Source organism: Antechinus flavipes, chromosome 2, assembly GCF_016432865.1.
Source record: "Antechinus flavipes isolate AdamAnt ecotype Samford, QLD, Australia chromosome 2, AdamAnt_v2, whole genome shotgun sequence".
Classification (NCBI taxonomy): domain Eukaryota; kingdom Metazoa; phylum Chordata; class Mammalia; order Dasyuromorphia; family Dasyuridae; genus Antechinus; species Antechinus flavipes.
In genome coordinates, this window is record NC_067399.1 from 355343717 (window position 1) to 355351611 (window position 7895).

The following is a 7895-nucleotide window of genomic DNA, read 5'->3' on the forward strand; positions in this document are numbered from 1 at the left end:
CATTAGTATCTCAGTTTTCCCACATCTCTTCCAACTTCTGTTATTATCCTTTCCTGTCATCTTAGGCATCTCTTTTAACAAAAATTGGAGGGTAGGATAGGTAGGATAGATCCACATTAACTGGATTTGACAATATATATTGTTCCAAATCCATGATCTCCTCCTTCTATGAAATATGGGCCAGGAGGACCTACTGCATTTTCTCTGGGTCCAAGTTTGATCATTAGGTGTATATAGTATGCAGTGATTTTTTCCCCCTCTACTTTTCACTTAAAATGCTGCGCAGTAATTGTGAACATTTTTTTTTCTTGGTGTCCGTTCCATCATATCTTGGTATCTTTTTAAAAAGGTTGTGTTTTGCATATTTTTGATAATATTTATTTGGAAAATACGTTTTAGAGCAGCACAAAGAGGTACCTGCTCCCACAACAACAATCCTACAAATATCAAAGCTAACCAATTCATTCCCAGTTTCTGAAACCCATCCTTCATAAGGTGTGAAGGAATATCTCTATACCTCCATAAGAATACAAACTTAAAGATTCTTACTATATGGAGCAAATATAAAATTTAACAAAAATTGCTAGGAAAATGAATCTGGCAGAAATCAGGTTGATATTAATGTCTTGTACCATATGCTAAAATAAATTCCAAATGGATACAACAATCGTATATAAAAAGATCATATTAAAAGTTAGTAAAACAAAGAAGGAAATTCATTTTTTAACTATGAGTAAGGGAAGAATCCATCAACAAATAATGGATAGATAGGAACATGGAAGATAAAATGGAAAAATTTTGTTTAACTCAGAAGAAAAATTAAGGAAAATCTTTTTAACAATTTCCTTTGATAAAGGTTTGTCCAAGATTTATAAAGAACTGATTTGAATTTATAAAAATAAGAGCTTATTCCACAATAGATAAATGGACAATGGATAAGAACAGGTAGTTTTCAAACCAAAATGAATAAAAATCATAGTTTTTTGGAGGGGATACTCAGCTCCCCAAACTTACTTCAATGGAAGATTAGAGTTTACAACAGATAATGATCAAGAAATTGAATGAAAATTACAGTAACAAACGTCTTCTACCCAAGAATTGCACAAAATCTCAGTCATCAGACCATGGATAATTAAAAAAAGAGGGTGTGCAAATTGAGTGGTGGCACGGGAAAAGAAGGCCAACCTCTCAATATGGCCAGAAATGGGCTTTCTCTTTGGATGGAACAAGTATGGAAGCTCCTTTGTAAAAAACCCCAGGTTGATTGTAAAAACTACAATGAGGTTCTGACAGCAAAAATTTCAGGAGCTCCCTGGCATCTAGCATTCTGTCCTAAGAGAATGGACAGGATCTTGAAGATCCAATGATCAGAAGAGTCTGTTAATTAATAAAATAATGATTAATTGATTGATTGCACAGTAATGAAACATGTTATCTACCTCTTGAACAATAGGTGATTGTCCCAAAGATCAGTAAGAGATAGATTTTTGGACTTGGGTGTTCAATTTGTTTGATTTTGCTTATTTGTAACAAAGGTTTCCCCCATTTCTGATTATTTATTTGGATTGTATTGCATTCAGCGATAGTAATGAAAAATAAGCCACTAAAATGTTTTTTTTCCAACCTTGAAAAAGAAAAATTATGTACTAGAAGCAGATTAATTATAGATATCAGATGTTTTAAGCCTACAAATTCTTTTGAGGCACTTCATAAAACCAAAACCCCGATACATTTTTGGGTCCAACCCCATACCATCTTTTGGTATCCCATGTGGGGAGACGCTGGGAACTCCAATATATTATGGAAGTTTAATGCTTCTGTACCCCTGTGTCTCACCAATGTAATTGTGCCATAAGAAACAGCAAAAATGAATCAAGATACATGAAATGTATAAAATTATATAAAATGAGGTAAGCAGAAAATAATATACACTATGTCTAAATAATGAGGACAGAAATGAGGAATGGATATAGAGGAAATTTGAGTAGATGCAAAAGATAAACATTTATTTTGAGGAGAGAATAACATGTGGAATTTATTGAATACTTAAAACAAATAATAAAAAAGAGTTATGGCTCCATATATAATTTTCTCTTTTTTGTATGTGGAAAAGTTCTTTTTTTGGACTATTAAGTTCAAAATAAAGAATATGAATAAAAAGAATAAAAGAATAAAATTTGCCTCCCTGAACTTTTATGTTGCTCTTAGTGTAGATTTTCATAATTCCAGACCTCCCTGATAATTTATCCCAAATACACTTCCTCCTAATCACCCATTAAGCCCATTGTCTCTACTGAAAAGACCTATTATGAATAGCTCTCTGTAGCAGAGATCTCTAATACTTTCTTTGACCTTTCAAACCAGATTGATCCATGTCTTGGCAAATATGTGGACTGCTGCATGCAGTACATCACTAAGAACCCTAAGATGTCATTGCCACCATTGCCACAATCAACAGACATCTATTCTGTTCATAGATTGGTATTCTATGCTGGCTTCAAGACAGAGGGTACTCCTGATAAGGGATGGTTAGATGGCACAGTGGCTAGAGTGTTCAACTTGGAACTCATCCTGAATTCAAACTGGCTACAAGACTACTAGCTGATGATCTTGGCAAGTCACATAACCCTGTTTGCCTCAGTTTCCTCATCTGTAAAATGATCTAGAGAAGGAGATGGCAAACCATTCTAGTAATGCAAAGAAAGACTCTAAATATGGTTACAGAAAGTCAGGTATAGTTGAAAATGACTGATTAACAAAGAATATAATTTAAAAAAAACTGTTATAAGGAATGATTTTCTGGTGGTGGTAGAGGGAATAGATTTGGGAAAGAATATCATATTTTTTAAAAGGCATAATTTTAAATGTTATTATTATTATTTTAGTGAGGTAATTGGGATTACATGACTTTCCCAGGGTCACACAGCTAGTAAATTTGATGTGTCTGAGGTTGGATTTGAACTCGGGTCCTTTTGACTTTAGAACCAATGCTCTATCCACTATACCATCTAACTGCTGCCAGCATCAATTTTTTAAAAGAGAAAACAGTGCTATGAAATTTTCTAAAGGTAATAAACATCACTATCTTTCTCATATTCAAATGGGGGCCCAGTTTATTATCTAGTCTTAGTGTTGAGTCTATCTATAAAAGTGTACTGATGGGCAAAATCTACAGTTTGCCCTAGGCCAGCAGCTGGCAAAATATCTGGCCAATTGCCTATGTTTATGTAACCTAAATGTTTATTCTTTTACATTTTAAAATTTATTTTATTTAAATATGTAAAAACCTTTACATAATAATATTAATTATAATAATAACATATATTTACATATGTAAAAACTTCTCCTTTCTGGATCTGCTTCTGAATCTGGACTTTTACACCATTTCTTAGCTGCCTTCTTACGCTGCAATGTCTCTCCATCTTGACAGCCCCCTTCTCCCTTTGGTGAGCTCTTTTTCAGAAATTCCACTTTGAGGTCTCTCCCAGAGCCACTTTCACTCCCCTTCTGGATCTTTTGATCCTTCAGATTTCTCCACTGTGCCTCCAATGCTTTTTTGACTCTAGAACATCTTTCCTCTATACTAACCCTCTCTGTCATTGGGTTGAGGGAAAGAATAAGCAGTTATATAAGGCTAAGTATTTTACAAATGTTATCTCATTTGATCCTCACACCAACCTTGTGAGGTAGGTAGTTATTTTTCTTAATTTACAAATAAGAAAACTGGCAAACAGAAGGTAAAATACTTGCTCAGGGTCATACAGCAACAAAGAGTCTGAGATTGAATTGGACTCAGCTCTTCCTGGTTCCAGACATGCTAACCACTGTATCATCTAGCTGTGATTGGTGAGTTCCTGCTGGAACTTCCATTTTGAGGCAGTCTTTTCTTTCTTCTTGGCAAAAAAAGATTTGTATTACTTAGAATCTTTGACCAATTTTTTTGCTTTATTTAAATTTCTCTATTTGCAGAAACGCTTCTTTTCTAAAACTCAATAATGGAAGTTTTGAAATGGGAAAAGATAATATTTGTAAAGTATTTAGGCCAATATCACAATATCTGTAAATCTGTAAATATCAACACAGATTAATAAATTGTTTCTTCTTGCCTTCCTTCCTTCTTTGAGTATTAAATATAACATTAAAAATTGGCTACAATCAGACTGTGACAATCTTAAATGCCACACTTAGTACTTTTTTTTATTTTATACTTTTAATGTGATATAGAAGGAACATTGGATTTAAAGTCAAGAGACTTGATATAAAAACTCAGTTTTACCAGTTATTTTGTGACCTTGGGCAATCATAATCAAAGTGAACTGTTTTTCCCATGACAGCATCATACCCAGAGTGATTTCAGTCTTTCAATGTAACAACAGATGATTTTTTTTCACTTGGCTTAAAACTGTCTCATACCACTCCAGATTCTTTAGAATTCTCTTCAAGTTTTCTTCCAGATAAGACTTTATTCCAACTTCTCAAGAAACAAAATATTTTTTTTCCTTTAACTGTGTTCTCTTTTAAGTGTTCAAGTGAGTTTTGGGCCCTGGTTGGCTCAGAGTGAATATAAACAGCATTTGTTTTGGCCAGAAATGCTGAGAGTCTTCCCTCTCAGATTGTTTTTTTTTTTTTTTTTTTTTTTTTGATTTAGGTAAAAGAGGCCATTATCTATCTTAATCAACAGCCTAATCACTGACTGAGTGTTGCCTCAATCAAACTGAGATTTGTTAAAAGTCTTTAACTTAAAAAGGCCAGTCTCTCATTGTAAACAGGTCCACCTCCAGTTGTCCTGATCTATATATCATCATGGCTCTGGAGGGGAAAGTGAGGCAGGTGACCTTGCTCAGCCCTCCCTCATTGAAATCCAATTCACCTGCATGTCATAGCATTCCACCCCCCACCCCACCCCAGTGTCACGGTCCTCTTCTAGAACAAAGGACAAACAGCAACAACAATGACGCCCTAGTCTCTTTGGGACTGTTTTTCCATCTTTAAAACCAAAAGATTTGGATTAGATTATCTTTCCAGTTCTAAATTTTATGCTCCTATGAAATCATCTTAAAATCATACCATAGACATTCCTACTATTATCCTTCACCACAACCCCCCTACAAAAAATCCATAAGATTTTTGTTTATTTTTTGAGGAGTATGTTGAAATAAGAAATGGAAACAACATTTCTAATCCAGAGATATTCCTTGGCTAAATTTAATAAAGGAAACATTTATTAGGGGTCTTTTCAATTTAAGATTCTGGGGATACCTTGGTTTCCTTCTTTAGCAGTTGGTAGAAAGCCTGGAACATAGTGAGCAATTAATAAATATTTGTTTTCAGTAGCTAGATTATGTAGTGGATAGAGGGCCAGACTTGGAGTCAGTAAAATCTGAGTTCAAATTAAGTCTCACACTCTTAGTAGTTGTATGAACCTGGGCAAGTCACTTAACCTGTTTCCTCAACTGGGAAGTACAGATAATAATAACATCTATCTCCAGAATTGTGAGGATCAAATATGATAATATTTGTAAAATATTTAGCACAATATCATGATATTTGTAAAATATCAAGACAATAGATTATTAATAAATAATGGGCCAGAACTCTGTAATTTGAAACAAGGATTCTTCCAAGGTGTTAAGTCAGTGGAATTACCATGGTTATCTAGTTTAGCATGGTGACTAATAGTTCTTTAGTTCAATACATGTACTTAATACTTAGTATAGTTATACAAGATTCATACCTACAATAATGTAATTATAATAGAGTATATAACAGCTACATACTCTGGAGACTGAGAGACATTCCATTGTCTACCTTTGTGGTGACTGGAGGCTGAAGCATAAGCTCTCAGATTCAGAGACAGATTCATTCACTTTATCTCACACCACCGTGATGGCTGGCCTCCTGCTTCCCCACTGAGATCAAGGCTGGTCTGAAAGGCTCTCCAGAAAACTGCTCAGCCCCAGGCAAGGAAACTAGATTGTGAAGAAGATAATAAAGGATTTAGACTTTAACACCTGGCTATTCTTGTGGTGATTAATCTGACAAAAAGGCTGCTCAGAGACCTCCAGAAAACCAAATAAGAACCTTATAAATAAATTGTTTCTTGCCTTTTTCCTTTTCTTGAGTGCTAAATAAAACAGTAAAAATAGGCTAGAATCAGATTGTGATCTGTTAAATGCCAGGCTGAGTACTTTTCATTTTATCTTCTAAAAAATATCTAAGTACGGAAAGGTTTTGAGCAAGATAGTGATGTGATTAGATCTCTGTCTTAGGATATGACATGAGGAAATAATCCTATGGATGAATTCACAGATGTATTCACATAAGAATTGCTGTCTAAGTGGATAAAGAACTGCTCTCAGAATCAGAAAAATCTTAGTATAAGTCCTGCCCCTGGCATATACTAGCTATGGTGCCCTGACTAAATCCCCTAACCTCTTACAGTCCTGATGAAGTAGGAGAGAAACTGTTCCCTTTCCTGAAGCTGTGTTCCCTTTAAGGTTCCTTTTATTGTGTCCCCTTTTTGATCTGAGAGATCAGGATCTCCCAGGCCAAGGAATCTAGAGAAGGCCCCTCCTCCCAGGATGAGAGAAGTAACATTATTTAGAGGCAAATCAACTCCTATTGATCTTTTTGAAGTTCTGAGTTCTCATTCAATTGAGAAATCCTGATCTGATCAGCTCGAGATACCCATATCTAACAGGTTCCCTTAAACTCAACTCCTTGCAGAAGGCCCAAGCAAAGACCCTGCCTGCTGAGCACTCAGCAAAAGATTCCATTTCCCTAATAGGACTCTGCCACTATATAAGTCAGTCTCTTAGCAAACTGGTTTCTATCCAACAATAAATTTTCATTTTGCAATTAATAATTCAGAAATAAGTGAATTCTTTCACTTTAAACCTGCAGCCGATTAAAAGGGGATTTTTAACAGCTCTCTTATTGCCACTAACCTCATCACCACCAGGAATCAAGGGGAGTCAAACCTCATCACTAGGAAATACAGTGATTTTCCTAAGTGCAAATCCTATTATGTCCACCCTTTCCCTCGATTCAATAAACTCCATTAGTTCTCTTTCACCTTCAAAATGCTCTATTTGGCATTCAAAGCCTATCACAATCTACTCTCCTATAACTTTTCCAGGTTTCTTACACCTTATTCCTCAATATGTATTCTTTAATCTAGTGACACTGGCTTCTACACTGCTCCAGAATTAAGTCTCCATTTTCTTGCTCTGGGCATTCTTTTTTTTTTTTTTTTTTTTCCCTCTATTTTATTTTATTTTATTTTTCTTCTGTTTATTTTATTTTATTTTTAAAAATAACTTTTTATTGATAGAACCCATGCATGCAGGGTAATTTTTTACAGCATTATCCCTTGAACTCACTTCTGTTCTGATTTTTCCCCTCCCTCCTTCCACCCCCTCCCCCAGATGGCAAGCAGTCCTTTACATGTTAAATAGGTTACAATATATTCTAGATACAATATTATGTGTGCAGAACCGAACAGTTCTCTTGTTGCAAAGGGAGAATTGGATTCAGAAGGTATAAATAACCCGGGAAAAAAAACAAAAATGCAAACAGTTTATATTCATTTCCCAGTGTTCTTTCTTTGGGTGTAGCTGCTTCTGTCCATCCTTGATCAACTGAAACTGAATTAGCTCTCTTTATCGAAGAGATCCACTTCCATCAGAATACATCCTCAAACAGTATCCTTGTTGAGGTATATAATGATCTCCTGGTTCTGCTCATTTCACTTAGCATCAGTTCATGTAAGTCTCCCCAGTCCTCTCTGTATTCATCCTGCTGATCATTCCTTACAGAACAATAATATTCCATAATGTTCATATACCACAATTTACTCAACCATTCTCCAATTGATGGGCATCCATTCATTTTCC